At 39.4% G+C, this 16980-nt stretch overlaps 1 protein-coding gene across 6 annotated transcripts in view; it reads left to right on the forward strand.

The window, feature by feature from the left end:
* The window catches only part of SGCD (sarcoglycan delta), a 1117349-nt gene that overhangs the window by 335399 nt on the left and 764970 nt on the right, over window positions 1-16980 (forward strand). For 4 of the 6 annotated variants that reach the window (XM_059888161.1, XM_059888159.1, XM_059888160.1 and 1 more), the window contains one exon: window positions 5269-5332. The exons of the other annotated variants lie outside the window; for them this stretch is intronic. The gene's annotated coding sequence lies outside the window, so the exon portion shown is untranslated. The remainder of the gene's footprint in view (window positions 1-5268; window positions 5333-16980) is intronic. 6 annotated transcript variants of the gene reach the window in all.

The raw sequence follows: 16980 nt of genomic DNA on the forward strand, positions 1-16980 counted from the left end.
GATATGACAATATGTTAGACATAATGCTATCACATAATTAATAGGCTGAAGTATAGTGGAAACACTACTTTTATTTGCACTGAGAAATCAGAGAATTTGTATGACTTTCCTTACTGCAGTGGCCTGGAACTGAACCCACAATATCTTTCTATTAGATTCTTTGCCTGCACTCCAAGGACTTGATATTATATAGAGGATTGTTAGGAAACACTTTCTAGAAGCTGGGTTGTTGTTGTTTAGTTGGTAAGTTATGTCTGACCCTTTTGTGACCTCCATGGACTGTAGCCCACCAAGCTCCTTTTCTACATGGGATTTCCCAGGCAAGAGTACTGGAGTGGGTTGCTGTTTCCTTCTCCAGGTGATTTTCCTGGCCCAGGAATCAAACCTGCGTCTCCTGTTACTGGCAGGCAAGTTCTTTACCACTGAGCCAATAGCCACCTCTAAATCATTGAAATTAAACATTCCCTCACATCCTAGACAAAAATGAACTGAAAATGGATTAAAGACTTAAATGTAATATACAACACCATAAAACTCCTAGAATAACATAGACAAAGCATTTTCTGGCATAAATTATAGCAATGTTTCTTAGGTCAACCTTCCAAGGAAATAGAAATGAAAGCAAAAATATACCATCAGGATTTATCAAAATTACAAACTTTTGTACCAAAAGGAAGTCATAAACCAAATGAAAAGAAAACCCACACAAAGGGAGAAAGTATTTGCAAACAGTGGAACTAACAGGTGCTTAATTTCCAAAATATAGAAACAGTTCATACAACTCAATAACCAACAAAACAACCAAACCAAAAAATGGGAGGAAGACCTAATTAAACATTTCTCCAAACAATACATACAGATGACCAATAGGCACCTGAAAATATGCTCATTTCACCAATCATTATAGAAATGCAAATCAAAACTATATCAAAAACTATAATGAGGTACTACCTCACATTGGGTGCAATGGCCATGATTCATAAGTCATCATTCATAAGATATACATATTTGAATGCAGAGTTCCAAAGAATAGCAAGGAGAGATAAGAAAGCCCTCCTCAGTGATCAGTGCAAAGAAATAGGAAAACAATAGAATGGGAAAGACTAGAGATCTTGTCAAGAAAATTAGAGACACCAAGGGAACATTTCATGCAAAGATGGGCACAATAAAGGACAGAAATGGTACGGACCTAACAGAAGTAGAAGATATTAATTAGATGTGGCAAAAAAAAAAAAAAAAAAAAGATCTTCATGACCCAGATAACCGCAATGGTGTGATCACTCACATAGAGCCAGACATCCTGGAATGAGAAGTCAAGTCGGCCTTAGGAAGCATCACTACGAACAAAGCTAGTGGAGATGATGAAATTCCAGTAGAGCTATTTCGAATGCTAAAAGATGTTGCTGTGATAGTGCTGCACTCAATATGCCAGCAAATCTGGAGAACTCAGCAGTGGCCACAGGATTGGCAAAGGTCAGTTTTCATTGGAATCCCTAAGAAAGGCAATGCCAAAGAATGCTCAAACTACCGCATAGTTGCACTCATCTCACATACTAGCAAAGTAATGCTCAGAATTCTCCAAGCCAGACTTCAATAGTACGTGGACCATGAACTTCCAGATGTTCAAGCTGGATTTCGAAAAGGCAGAGGAACCAGAAATCATATTGCCAACGTCCTTTGGATCATCAAAAAAGCTAGAGAGTTCCAGAAAAACATCTATTTCTGCTTTATTGACTATGCCAAAGACTTTGTGTGTATCACAACAACCTGTGGAAAATTCTTCAAGAGATGGGAATACCAGATCACTTGACCTGCCTCCTGAGAAATCTGTATGCAGGTCAAGAAGCAACAGTTAGAACTGGACATGGAACAACAGACTGGTTCCAAATTGGGAAAGGAGTATGTCAAGGCTGCATATTGTCACCCTGCTTATTTAATTTATATGCAGAGTACATCATGAGAAATGTTGGACTGGATCAAGCACAAGCTAGAATCAAGATTGCCAGGAGAAATTTCTATCAATAACCTCAGTTATGCATATAGCACCATCCTTATGGCAGAAAACGAAGAGGAGCTAAAGAGTCTCTTGATGAAAGTGAAAGAGGAGAGTGAAAAAGTTGGCTTAAAACTCAACATTCAAAATACTAAATCTTGACATCTGGTCCCTGACTTCATGGCAAATAGATGGGGAAATAGTAGAAACAGTGTCAGACTTTATTTTCTTGGACTCCAAAATCACTGCAGATGGTGACTGCAGCCTTGAAATTAAAAGACGCTTGCTCCTTGGAAGAAAAGCTATGATCAACCTAGTCAGTATATTAAAAACCAGAGACATTGCTTTGCCACAAAGGCCTGTCTAGTCAAAGCTATGGTTTTTCCAGTAGTCACGTATGGTTGTGAGAGTTGAACCATAAAGAAAGCTGAGTGCCGAAGAATTGATGCTTTTGAACTGTGGTGTTGGAGAAGACCCTTGACAGTCCCTTAGACTTCAAGGAGATCCAACCAGTCCATTCTAAAGAAACCAGTCCTGAATATTCACTGGATGGGACTGATGCTGAAGCTGAAACTCCAATACTTTGGCCACCTGATATGAAGAACTGACTCATTTGAAAAGACCCTGATGCTGGGAAAGATTGAAAGCAGGAGGAGAAGGGGACGACAGAGTGAGATGGTTGGATGGCATCACCGACTCCATGGACATGGGTTTGAGTAAACTCTGGGAGTTGGCAGTGGACGGGGAGGCCTGGCATGCTGCAGTCCATGGGGTTGCAAAGAGTCGGACACGACTGAGGGACTGAACTGAACTGAACAAATAATAAATTATGGAGAGGGTGTAGAAAAGGGAACCCTACTACACTGCCAATTGGAATATAAGGTGTGATGCAGCCACTGGAGAATAGTTTGGAATTCCTTAAAGGACTACACCTAAAGACCATATGATCCAGCAGTCCTACTCCTGGGCCTATATCCAGAAAAGGTTAAAACTCTAACTCAAAAAGATATGTTATAGGAACCCCAATGTTCACAGCAGCACTGTTCAACATATCCAAGGCATGGAGTCAACCTAAATATCCACTGACAGATGAATGGATAAAGAAGGTATGTTGTAGATATATAGTGGAATGCCACTCAGCCATAACAACAAATGAAATAATGCTATTTGTAGCAACATGGATGGACCTAGAGATTATTATACTAAGTGAAGTAAGTCATAAAGAGAAAGATAAACATGTCCTATGATGTCACTTATATGTGGAATCCAAAATACAATACAAATGAACTTATTTCCAAAATGCACTCACAGACCTAGAAAACAAAGTTACCAAAGGAGAGGGGAGGGATACATTAGGAATTTGTGATTAATAGATACAAAATGGCAACCCACTCCAATATTCTTGCCTGGAGAATGCCATGGACAGAGGAGCCTAGCAGGCTTCAGTCCATGGGGTCACAAAGAGTTGGACATGACTGTGTGACTACCACCACCACTGTATGTAAAATAGATAAACAGGATGCTCCTACTATATAGCCCAGGGAACTGCATTCAGTATCCTATGGTAAACCATAATGGAAAAGAATATGGAAAAATATATATGATATATTCATGTTTGTGTATATTTCTATTATATATATTTTATATATATTATATATAATTTATATAATATATATGTGTATATATAGAGAGAGAATGTGCAAGAGAGAGATTGAATCACTTTTCTGTATACCAGAAACTAACACAAAATTGTAAATCAACTGTAAAACAAAAAAAAAATAAGCTGTCTAGACAAAATAGAATTTGAATTGAATTTGGGAAAGAAGTGAACGTTGATCCTGTTCAAGAGGAAAAGTCTTTGGTGTTTGTTATCAGTCCATTCAACAGTTATATATGGAGCATCCACTAGGAGGTGAGGTGAAGTTTTAGGTTCTGGGGTACATAGGTTGTAAGCTATGTTTCCTGCCAGTTTCCAGCTCAGGTTTTGTTAAAGGGGATACACATCAAGTAAAGAATCCACAAATAATTCTCTGTTCTATTCTTATAATAACAGGAGACAGATGAAAAAGAAATGCAGGGCCCTGTGACAACCTAACACAGTGAGAGAGTGACTTAATCTCTGGGGTCAGAGAATCTCTAGCTCAGGTTGAGACCTAAAGGGAAAAGAGTAGTTAACTGAATCCTAGGTGAGGAAAGAGGTTCCAGGATGAGCAAAGCCTTAAGACTTGAAAGACCCTAGTGCTTCAGAGGAAGTCAGAGGAGGTTCATCCCACCATAGGAGGAGTGGGATGAGGCTGAAAGGCAGGGAGGGACAAATCGGGCATGGGGGCCAAATAAAGCCAGAGCAGGCTATTAGGAAGGGCAAAGAGGAAGAATGTGAGTCTGCGGTCCTCAAGGGCCTTTTAGGCATATGGTAAAAGTTCTATTTTATTTTTATTTTTCCAGCTTTATTGAGTTATAATTGACATATCACATTGAATAAGTTTAAGGTGTACAGTATGTTATTTTGAACTGTTTCTGTATTGCAGTATGTTCACCACTGTGGCATTAGCTAAAACCTCTCTCCTGTCACATAATTACCATTATTTTTTCTTATATTGAGAACATTTAAGTTCTACTCTCTTAGCAGCATTGATGTGTATAATATGGTATCATTAGCTATAATCACCATCACTCCTTTTCCTTCCTAAAGCTTTAATGAGATCCATTCTTTCTTGCTTTCATAGTACTAACATTATTATTAGGAACAAAGATTTTGAAGTTGAATTGATACCCATGTGTGTGTACTGACCATAAGCATTCTCTCTTCTGAAGGATCAGTATGAAGTTTAACAATAAAATTAATAGAAGATGTGTTAAAATTAATGTGTGCTTTCAAAACTGTAATATAAGATTTTTTGAGAGCTCAAGTCTTTTAAAAATGATCAAATGTAGTCCTTTATTTCCGAGGAGGCAATGGCACTCCACTCCAGTACTTTTGCCTGGAAAATCCCATGGGTAGAGGAGCCTGGTAGGCTGCAGTCCATGGGGTCGATAAGAGTCGGACATGACTGAGTGACTTCACTTTCACTTTTCACTTTCATGCATTGGAGAAGGAAATGGCAACCCACTCCAGTGTTCTTGCCTGGAGAATCCCAGGGACGGGGGAGCCTGGTGGGCTGCCGTCTATGGGGTCGCACAGAGTCGGACACGACTCAAGCAACTTAGCAGCAGCAGCAGCAGCAGTCCTTTATTTCTTAAAGTGCCTCTTAAAGAGTAACTGTTTTTGCTTTGAGGGTGAAGAGAGTCCCCAGTAAGACGCAGAAGCCTTCTTCCCCTCAACCACGAACTTCACCACAGGTACAGTGTCTTACGATTTAAAGATATGTTTATGATGATATATTACCTTATACTTGTTAGAATGACTATTACCAAAAAGACAAAAAAAAAAAAAAGACCAAAAAGATAAATGTTAGCAAGAAAATGGGAAAAAGGGAACCCCTGTGCAGTTAGTGGGAATGTAAACTGATATAGCCACGTGGAAAACAGTATGGAGTTTCCAAAAAAATTAAAACCAGAACTGCCATCTGATCCAGCATTCACTTCTGGATATTTACCTGAAGGAAATTAAATAACTGTCTTGAAAAGATAATATGCAGCCCCATAATATTAATAATTAATATTAATTAATTGCAATTAATATGCAATATTAATTGCACTATTTATAATACACATGTGTGTGTATTATACACACACACACACACACACATATATATATACACAATGAAATATAATTAAACCATAAAAGCGATAGAAATCTTGCCATTGGAGACAACATGGTTGGACTTCATAGGCATAATGCTAAATGAAATCAATCAGACAGAGAAAGACAAATGCTGTATGATCTTACATGTGGGCACACACACACACACACACACACACACACAAATCATACATGCAGAGAACAGATTGGTGGTTGCCAGAGACAGGTGGTGAAGGGGAAGGGCTGGGTGAAATGGGTGAAGTTGGTCAAAATGTACAAACTTCCAGCTATAAGGCAGTAATTTCTGGGGATGTAATATACAGCTATAATTAATGATCATGTGTTGTATGTTTGAAAGTTGCTCAGAGAGTACATCTTAAAAGTTCTTATCACAAGGAAAAAATTTGTACGTATTGTGGTGATGGATATTAACTAATTGTGGTGATCACAGTGTATACATATATCAAATCATTGTGTCCTACACCTGAAACAAATATAATATTTTATATCAGTAGTATCTCAGTTAAAATTTGTATTGTGACGTCCTTCCCTGTAGGAAATGTTCTCTCACCTTAAAGAAGGCAGTATTCTTGTGATTGTTTTTCACATTTTTCCTTCACTCTGTATCCCCAATACTTTGAGTAGTTCTACTCTTCATAGCAAGTTTTAAGTACATATTTTTAAAATCTGATTAATTATTGAGATGATTGACTATAGGCTTTCACAACCTGGTTAGTGACACAGTCCAAAATACTTATTTAGGTTTTAAAAGTCACACATCCCATTTTGGTTGTTGATATCCCAGTTGTGATATAAGCAACAAAGAAACTGACAAATCTAGGTCAAAAGCACCTAGAAACACTGTATGAAGCCTCCATATATGCACAGAACCTCAAGATAGTGGTACAAAGCTGGATGAAAGACAAAATTGAAGCACAATTATCTGATCCAATCCCATCCAGTTGTGTGAACAGCTTCACCACCAATTGCCCTATGAAAACAGGCTCTGATGTTCATGAAAGGTGTCTGCTAATATTTCCAACTGACTGCTGCCTTTCAGCTCTTGGTTAACAGTGTATCAGTTCCATTCAGTTCAGTGGCTCAGTCGTGTCCAACTCTTTGGGACCCCGTGAATCGTTGCCTCCCTGTCCATCACCAACTCCCGGAGTTCACTCAAACTCCTGTCCATCGAGTCGGTGATGCCATCCAGCCATCTCATTCTCTGTTGTCCCATTCTCCTCCTGCCCCCAATCCCTCCCAGCATCAGAGTCTTTTCCAATGAGTCGACTCTTCGCATGAGGTGGACAAAGTAACTGGAGTTTCAGCTTTAGCATCATTCCTTCCAAAGAAATCCCAGGGCTGATCTCCTTCAGAATGGACTGGTTGGATCTCCTTGCAGTCCAAGGGATTCTCAAGTCTTCTCCAACACCACAGTTCAAAAGCATCAATTCTTTGGCGCTCAGCCTTCTTCACAGTCCAACTCTCACATCCATACATAAACACTGGAAAAACCATAGCCTTGACTAGACGGACCTTTTTTGGCAAAGTAATATCTCTCTGCTTTTTAATATGCTGTCTAGATTGGTCATAACTTTCCTTCCAAGGAGTAAGCATCTTTTAATTTCATGGCTGCAGTCACCATCTGCAGTGATTTTGGAGCCCAAAAAAATAAAGTCTGACACTGTTTCCACTGTTTCCCCATCTATTTGCCATGAAGTGATGGGACCAGATGCCATGATCTTAGTTTTCTGAATGTTGAGCTTTAAGCCAACTTTTTCACTCTCCTCTTTCACTTTCATCAAGAGGCTTTTTAGTTCCTCTTCACTTTCTGCCATAAGGGTGGTATCATCTGCATATCTGAGGTTATTGAAATTTCTCCCAGCAATCTTGATTCCAGCTTTGCTTCTTCCAGCCCAGCGTTTCTCATGAAGTACTCTGCGTGTAAGTTAAATAAGCAGGGTGACAATATGCAGCCTTGACATACTCATTTTCCTGTTTGGAACCAGTCTGTTGTTCCATGTCCAATGATAACTGTTGCTTCCTGACCTGCATATAGGTTTCTCGAGAGGCAGGTCAGGTGGTCTGCTATTCCCATCTCTTTCAGAATTTTCCACAGTTTATTGTGATCCACACAGTCAAAGGCTTTGGCATAGTCAATAAAGCAGAAATAGATGTTTTTCTGGAACTCTCTTGCTTTTTCAATGATCCAGCGGATGTTGGCAATTTGATCTCTGGTTCCTCTGCCTTTTCTAAAACCAGCTTGAACATCTGGAAGTACACGGTTCATATATTGCTGAAGCCTGGCTTGGAGAATTTTGAGCATTACTTTACTAGCGTGTGAGATGAGTGCAATTGTGAGGTAGTCTGAGCATTCTTTGGCACTGCCTTTCTTTGGGATTGGAATGAAAACTGACCTTTTCCAGTTCTGTGGCCACTGCTAAGTTTTCCAAATTTGCTGGCATATTGAGTGTAGCACTCTCACAGCATCATCTTTCAGGGTTTGAAATAGCTCACCTGGAATTCCATCACCTCCACTAGCTTTGTTCGTAGTGATGCTTTGTAAGGCCCACTTGACCTCACATTCCAGGATGTCTGTCTCTAGGTGAGTGATCACACCATCGTGATTATCCTCATCATGAAGCTCTTTTTTTTACAGTTCTCTTATATATTCTTGCCACCTCTTCTTAACATCTTCTGCTTCTGTTAGGTCCATACCATTCTGTCCTTTATCAACACAGGCAGGCACAAAACTATGCACCCAGAATTTTTACCATCAAGATAGTGACATTTAGTAGCCAGGATGACTTGAAATCTGGTAGAAGTATACATTAATCATACAAAGACTTTCACAAACAGATTTTGGCAACAGTTTGTAGCAGTGTTCATTGATTCTACCAAAAAAATCTATTGTCTTAGACATATTTAAGTGTTCAATGCAGTGTTATTGGGTACAATCACCATGCTTTAAAGTTCTATATTTTAATGTAGACTTTTGAATGCTACTGAATTTTTATTTTGTTGCTTTTGCTACTGCTGCTACTATTTTTAGTAATATTTTTGTGGTATCTTCTTGATATTGAGGAAAGGTTTTTTGAAAATTGCAGCTTGTCTCATTTGTACTGAGTGAAACCACCATTTTTGCATAAATCCTTTTCAGTAAAATCTCCTATTGATTCAGATGATCAATCACAATTTGAGAATCTGGACCTAAATAGTTTGGTCGCACAGCAGAGTCTTTGTTCAGGTTTGTGAAGTAACAAATTGATGGATTATTTTTGTTGAATTAGTTCCCTTAGTTCAAGGGAAGAGTATATACTCTGGGAAGTGTGCCTGTGTTGTCTGACATGAACATCATACCTCAGTGCCATGGATACAGTAGGTTTTGGTAAAAATTCAAGTGACTATTTTAAGTGTGAATAGAATCAGAAATACTTTGCAGTCATTTTTGACTCATCCTTTTTTGTTCTGAGCCCAAAGCAACTTCTAGATTTTATGACCAAAATTATTACTAAATATATAGTTGCCTATGTTGGGATAAAATGGAAGTCACACATTATCATACATTTGTCCTTACTTTCTGATGGAAGCCTTAATAACCTGCGACTACTTTTACTTAAAGTCAAGTCTATGAGGGCTTTTTTCCCCTATCATTTAAAATTACCCCCTCAACATGGGACTGTATTCTGAACTTCCCAGAGGCATGGTTTTCGATAAGGTGGCAGAAGAAGAATTCAGCTTTGTCCCTAATTTATTTTCCTTCCTGTCCTCATTTCTGTCTTTATCTTAACATGAAGATTGTCATGTCACTTTTCCACATCTCATGGGGTTGAATCTTCAAAGCTCTTAGATTCTTTTTTCAAATAGATGTATGTGTTTGAAATATAATTTTCATATCTTCCCACAAAATACATAAATTTCCCCTCTTCTGTGTCGGTGCTACTATTACATTGAGACCAGAGTTCTGTTATTATGAAATGCAAGCTAAATCAGATCGAAAGAGCCCTCTTCAAACCCTGCTTGCTCCCTTCTTACTGTTCTGTGCACACTCTGGAGAATTTATCCTTCTGGTTTGGTACAAATTAGACAAATGACTGCAACTCATTTTTGCTGAGGAAGGTCAGGATACATGTTTTTCACTGGGGCTGCCTCAGGTGGTGCAGATTTTAAAATTGCAGCTTGTCTCTTCTCTTTTTAATAAGGGAAAATTTCATGAGAACATTGAAAAATTAGCATCCCTAATCTGTGAGAACTCTTCCCGCAGGCAGAGGGAAAAATAACCTAAACACATTTTCATATCATTCATGAGCACTAATTGGTGAAAATGTAATGCCAAGAGAAACAGCATACTCAGGAATTCCCCCTTCCACAAGGCGAAATGAACTAGAACTGATTGAAACGATCATCACTCAAGCCAAAACTTAGTATTGGTTATCTACTGCTGCATAACAAACTGTTCTGCTGTAAAATGTCATGGAATAAAACAGTATGTTCATGGTTCTGTCAGTCAGGGATTCACACTAGACCCAGCAAGGATATATTTTCTCTGCTATAAAATGTTTGGAGCCTCAAATAAAAAGACTTTAGGTCTTGAACTGAGTTGATGTCTGGGTCTGGAACCATCTGTGGAAGATGTCTTTTTATTTTCTGTATTTCTGAAGATTTTACATCTAGAGCCTTCCTGATGCTTGAGAGACTACCCTCAAAGGGTTAGCTAGTTTTTAGAGATAGCAGAGCCTTACCCTTTTCTATGCAAACCAACCAATCTGGAGTCCATACCCCAACCACTCCCTTTATCAAGCGCATATTTTTAAAAAGGAGCAGGTGGAATGAAAGATATTATAGTGGCTCCTATTTGGAAAATAAAGTCTACCTCCAAGACATTCACTTCATGCATCTTTCCTGAGAGATAATGGAAACCATCCCAGAGGGAGGAAAACAGAGAAAATCACAACACAGTAAAGGTTTGTTATACTTTCATTTTGGTTAAGAACTCTGGAGTCCAAAAGGACTTGGACTTCCAATTCTGACTTTTCTGTGTGACATCGGGGAATTCATTAAGCTCCCCATGACTCAGTGTTCTCATCTAGACAATGAGTCTATTAGCAGCATCCATTTCATTTTGGTGTTGTGAACATTCAGTGAAGTCTTACATGTAAAGCATTTAGTGTAACAATTAACACATGCAAGTCCATGCTGTACTTATGGTGCTGGTTGGTACTGCATCTATATGTTACCTCTTCTAGGACTTGAACTGTGAAGAACAATGAGACATCACACCACTGATGGTGGGAAGCAAGATCATCTTTAGTGAAGATACAGTGTTATAGGTTTTATTAAATAAAAGTTACTCTAAGTGAAAAAGTTCATTATGTGGAATTAAATTCTAGCTTTGGGGTTTCAGAAAACCAACTACCGACTTTTTCTTATTTGCAAGACATACTAATTGTTTTCCTGTCTTCTTATCTTCAGATGAACTGTGAATTTTGAAACAGTTTGTGACTGGCTGTACAGTTGTTTTATAATGATCCTAATGCAGGTTGTCATGGAATCTTGGTACCTTAGGGACCACAAGGCTGCAGCAGTGTAGGTGAGAAACAGTAACTCAGATGGACACTGACTTGGTGCCAGGAACTGTGCTGAACATTTGACTAGATTCATCAGGTTGAACTGTCGTGATATACCTATGGGTACCATTGTCATTCACAGTCATATGGGTTATCTATGGCTTTTGAGAGTAACTTACCAAAGACCACACAGCCCTTGGAAGTTGGACTGGAACTCTGAAGACCTGTGAGTCTATCGCTCAAAATTTATCCTCTGCATGACAGCCTCTGATCCTGAAAAACCACACTGACCCTGGTCCTTGGCCACACTTCTTAGTGATACACATGTTGGGCAGAGTTGGGCTCAGTAGCTGTAGTCCATCCCTGTTACCTAAAAGATACCTGGCAGCAGTTAGGAGAAGGAGAATGCTGCCTCCATAGAGGAGGGCATCCCCTCTGCTCCACAAGGCACATCAGGAGCATGTTTCAATGGCTTGATGAGAATGTGGGGTCTGCTGATTTCTTAACTGCCTTTATTTGTGCAGGAGCAAGCCATGCTTTTTGTCAGCATTCAGTGATGAGATGGGCTCAAAATCAATAGTGTCCTCTCTTCTGTATGTTTGTTTGTTTAATGAGTGATTGAGGGTTGTTTAACTTATTTATTGAAAGTGAAAGTTGCTCAGTCATGTCCGACTCTTTGCTACCCCATGGACTACACAGTCCATGGAATTCTCCAGGCTGAAATACTGGAGTGGGTAGCTGTTCCCTTCTCCAGGGGATTTTCCCAACCCAGGGATGGAATCCAGGTCTCCCACATTGCAGACGATTTCTTTACCAGCTGAGCCAAAAGGGAGGCCCAAGAATACTGGAGTGGGTAGCCTATCCCTTCTCCAGTGGATCTTCCCAGCCCAAGAATTGAACCAAGGTCTCCTGCATTGCAGGCGGAATTTTTACCAACTGAGCTATCAGGGAATTTATTCAGCATTTCAAAATCAAAAGCTGCCAAAAGATAAATTACACATATATGTGTGTGTGTGCTAAGTTGCTCAGTTATGTCCGATTCTTTGTGACCCCATGGACTATAGCCCACTGGCTCTGTCCATGGAATTTTCCAGGCAAGAATACTAGACTGGGTTGCCATTTCCTATTCCAGGGAATCTTCCTGACACAGGGATCAAATTTGTATCTTTTGTGTCTCCTGCATTGGCAGGCGGATTCTTTACCATTGGGCCACCTGGGAAGCCGCAGGTATATATTATGTGTGTGTATACACACACACACACACACACACACACACACACATGTGCATATATAAATTTTATATTATTCATACTGTATAATATATATAATAATATGGTATATATATATAAATTTTGTACATATAAAATTTATCTTTTGATAGCCTTTGAATACACACACACACACACACACACACGCGCACATATATGCCTCATTGTTGTACTTCTGTGTTTTTAATAGCAAGTTATTTTATCTATGTTTTTAGAAGAAGTTAACATTTGTAACTTCTGAAGTATATTTTTCTCATTGAGAGATTGTGTGAGGAGATTGATTACATGGGAAAGTGGTCCTATTGAATGTAGTAATCATCGTGGTGTTATTATTTAGTATTGGCTGTATGTGACACTCCAAGGATATTGTGGGTAATAACTAGTTTAATTTTTGCAACCACATAAGCAAGTGAATACTGCTGTTAATCTCATTTCACAGAAAGAAAACTCAAGGTCACCCAACTATTAAGTGCTGGAACTGGAGGCCCTGTTCTCTGTTACTATGCTTTACTAACTCCTAGTATAGTGAGAGGGTCAAGCTATTGATCTTTCAAACCCTGAGAATTAGGAATATTTGCATGTGATTGGTAAGCTTGGGAGACTTGTGTAAGTACTTCACTGTTCCTCAATTTTTTTTTTTTTTTTTTCATTATAAGCCTGCTTGAAAAAGTCAGGAGTTATACTGACCTTAGTAGTGGATTTTTCATCATGGATAATACTGTTCAACATGGAGTCCTCTTCAACAACAAGGACAAAGAGTAGAACATATGGGAATGTCTTCCTCTCTCAATTTTAGGTGAACCCTTGAGTCTTACCAGAGATTTTACTTTCTGCCTGAAAGGCAGTTGTGTGTACTTTGTGAGGAAGTCTTAACATTACCAGAGCTTGTCTTCTACCTCCAAATGCACTGCGTTCCAAATGATGTGTCGTTTGTTTGTATCTCAGAAGGCGTTTTCCCATGGGGAGAATGCTATAATTCTAAATTAGGGTATCATGGTTGCACGCCTTCCCTAGTGCCCTGCAATGATACTGTGTTGGGGTGTTCTTTGAAACTACCAACTTGTTGTGGACTTTTAAAGTTGTGTTACAGGGAACCCCTTCATATGTTAATAGTTGCACAGTCATATACTGGATCTGAACTTTCCCACTGTCCATTCACAGCGCAGATTATTTTAAAAAGCACAACCTCAGGATATGAGATTTGGAAGGAAACGTGTATGCACTGAGTGTGCATGTGTCAGGGGCTGCCTGAAGTTAAGACTGGACTGTCTTATGTGTTAAGATGACAAGCCTTGCCTCGGGCATTGAAGATGCTGATACTTCTCATAAACAGGAATATCTGTGCAGCATGATAATTTTATAAAGTGATGAAATTATTGCAGTTTAACATAATCATCAAATTTCATAAAAATAATTTTCTCTCCCTTAAAAAAATAACTAGGGTTGGCCAAATATAGAAATTTACAGTCAGCAAATCAGCTCTGTGGTCTGTTTGTGACAAATCTGGTCATGTTACCTACACGTTGGCTGACTTTGAAAATAATTTTTAAAATATCTTTTATTGTCAGGCAAGAAAATAACTTAGGAAAAGGCAGTTTTTAGTTCAATTCAAAGCTTATTTAAAATTCCATGTGGGTGTTGCCTGATAAAATTGCTGACTCATGCCATTTCTGTCTGCTCACTGGGTTCTTCTCTTGGCTTATGTTGTAACCAGAAAAATGCAAAGACTTTTCATAGATGGCTCACCATAAAAGATGATCCACTCATTTCATCATCTGTTAGTGGCACATTTTCCTCTGTAGTGTAGATCTTTCTTGCCAACCTTGAATTGTGGGTCTGGCCACTTGGATAATTGCATCTTGTAGTGTTTCATATCGGAGAAGGCAATGGCAACCCACTCCAGTACTCTTGCCTGGAAAATCCCATGGACGGAGGGGCCTGGTGGGCTGCAGTCCATGGGGTCACTAAGAGTCGGACATGACTGAGCGACTTCACTTCACTTTTTACTATCATGCATTGGAGAAGGAAATGGCAACCCACTCCAGTGTTCTTGCCTGGAGAATCCCAGGGACAGCAGAGCCTGGTGGGCTGCTGTCTATGGGGTCGCACAGAGTCGGACACGACTGAAGTGACTTAGCAGTAGCAGCAGCAGTGTTTCATATAGGAAAATACCCATAATATGCAAACCAATGTATGTAAAATGTCTTGATGGAACAGCAACGCAGGACAGTGTAAATATTTAGAATTCGCTGGTCGAATATTTCCAAGGTATCTAAACTATAGGAATGCTTTCTGGTCACCTGGTACCTGCCCTGGAATGATTTGGGGCATAGTGTACAAGAGTTAGATAAGGCAGTGGTTGGGGCATAAATTTAGGATTGGCTGGTTTGCATGTCAAAGGCATACATCTTACTGGGTCCTTTGCTCTCTCTAAGAATCAGCTAGCCCCAGGAGGCACAGACTCTCTCCAGTAAAAAAGCTGTTTTTTGTTGTTGTTGTTTTCAAGATGCTAAAACATCGTAATCTATAGAACATTAAAAAAAAAAAGATATAATGCATGACCTCTTAGTGTACTCCTGTGGTGTAGTCTACCCGTGGGATGACCCTGGGCAAGAGGCCAGCCCCACAGGCCCAGGAGGCGATGTGGGCATGTATGGACTGGCAATTCTGGGACCCCAAGTGTGGAACAGAGTCTGGAAGGTCCTGGGCCCCAGGTGGACCTGTTCCCTTGTCCTTCTGGGAATATGTGTGTTGAGAGGAGCCTGAGCAGGGGGTTTCTAAAGCTCAGGACACTCCTTTCCCTGTTCTAAGGGAAGTACTCCCTGTAACAGTGGGTTTTTTAATTTAAAAAAAGGTTTTTTCAATGAAGCCATATACGAAGCCCTAATTTCTGAAACAGATAAAAAGGAAAAGTACTCATATTGATGTCAGTACCAGAGCCTGTGATGTGCCCTGACTGGTTTTGACCCCTACGTCCACATTCTGCCTTCCCTCTTCCCTGACATCAGCCCCCAGTCTCTCTGCTATTCACCCCTTCCCCTTACTCAATACCAGAGGCACCCAGAGGAAACTGAGGGCTCTGACTTTGAACTTCACCAGTGGTTCCCAAATTTGAGCAGCAATCAAAATTGACCAGAGGACCTATTAAAACATATTGTAGATGGCTATCCTCCCCATCCCTGGAGTTTCCATTTCAGGAGATCAAGGATGACACCTGAGAATCTGCATTTCTCATAAGTTCCCCATCAGAGGTGCTGCTGTGATCCAGAGATGACATGTTAAAAAGATCACTGGGTTAGAGGATGATGCCTAAGAATTCCCCTGCAAGCTTTTGCAGCCTGGTGTCTTTCACTGGAAACGTCCAAGTGTTGCCTGTCATGTAAATGCCATAGAGAAATTATAAAATAGGAACAGGCTTTGTTGGGCAAACTGCAAGGTCTACCCCTTGCTTGGTATTTGACATAGCTTCCTTCTCATCAGCTTCATTTTTGGATGCCATTGATATGATCTAAGAGCTCATATTTAAATGGTTACATGTGGCAGTTAGGAAAGGCCACTGCATCATCTCACATTTTCCATTTAGAGCTGAAACAGCTGTGTAAACAAATTATTTTAAGAGTAGAAAAATGTCTTCAAGATGTGATTGAAATGAGTGGTACGATTTTTGTCACCACTTTTTGAGTCAAAAAATAGACACTAATTTGTTCTTTTGGTAACTGGCTGAATTTCAGAATCTTGTCAAAGATTCATTGAATTTTGGTTTTAGTTAGAAAAAAAGTGCTTTATATTCCATTGATTCATTAATAAATGATAAAATCACATTTTGCTCTCATATTAAGAAGAACTTTCAGTCTGAATAGAATCTTTCTGCCTCATATTCTCAGTTTTGAACTATTAATGTTTTCCACTTAAACAATATTCTTGTTGATTAACAATTCAATTTTCAAATACTTATGTTCTGTAAGAGGTATTATTGAACATCTAATTTGCTTGAGTTGAGTATTATTTTTCTATTACATACATTTATTATCTTGGCCAGCAATCATATTTTAAGTGAAATATATGGAAATAAAGACAGTATGATTAGGAGTAAAATAGTAGGAGTGATATATTTTTTGAATTAAAATTTAAAAATAAATATATTGTGTCAGCACTCAGGCAGAGCCCCATCTCCAGTGACTGACCTAGAAGGACCAGTGAAGGTGAAAAGACAATCGGAAAAGCACCCCCAGATAACCTGTCAGGCCCTCTAAAAATAGATACTTCTGAGGAGCTTAAGTTAGGTCAATTGGTTTGACTGACAGTGAGACCCAGGATCAAAACAGGTGCCCAGAGATTGTTCTGATGTGTGAGGCCTAAGCTTGCAACGCAGCAAAAGAAGAGTCAGGAGCTGTTATGAGCTAAGTTGTGTGT

The sequence above is a fragment of the Bos taurus genome, chromosome 7 (genome assembly GCF_002263795.3).
Source record: "Bos taurus isolate L1 Dominette 01449 registration number 42190680 breed Hereford chromosome 7, ARS-UCD2.0, whole genome shotgun sequence".
Taxonomy (NCBI): Eukaryota; Metazoa; Chordata; class Mammalia; order Artiodactyla; family Bovidae; genus Bos; species Bos taurus.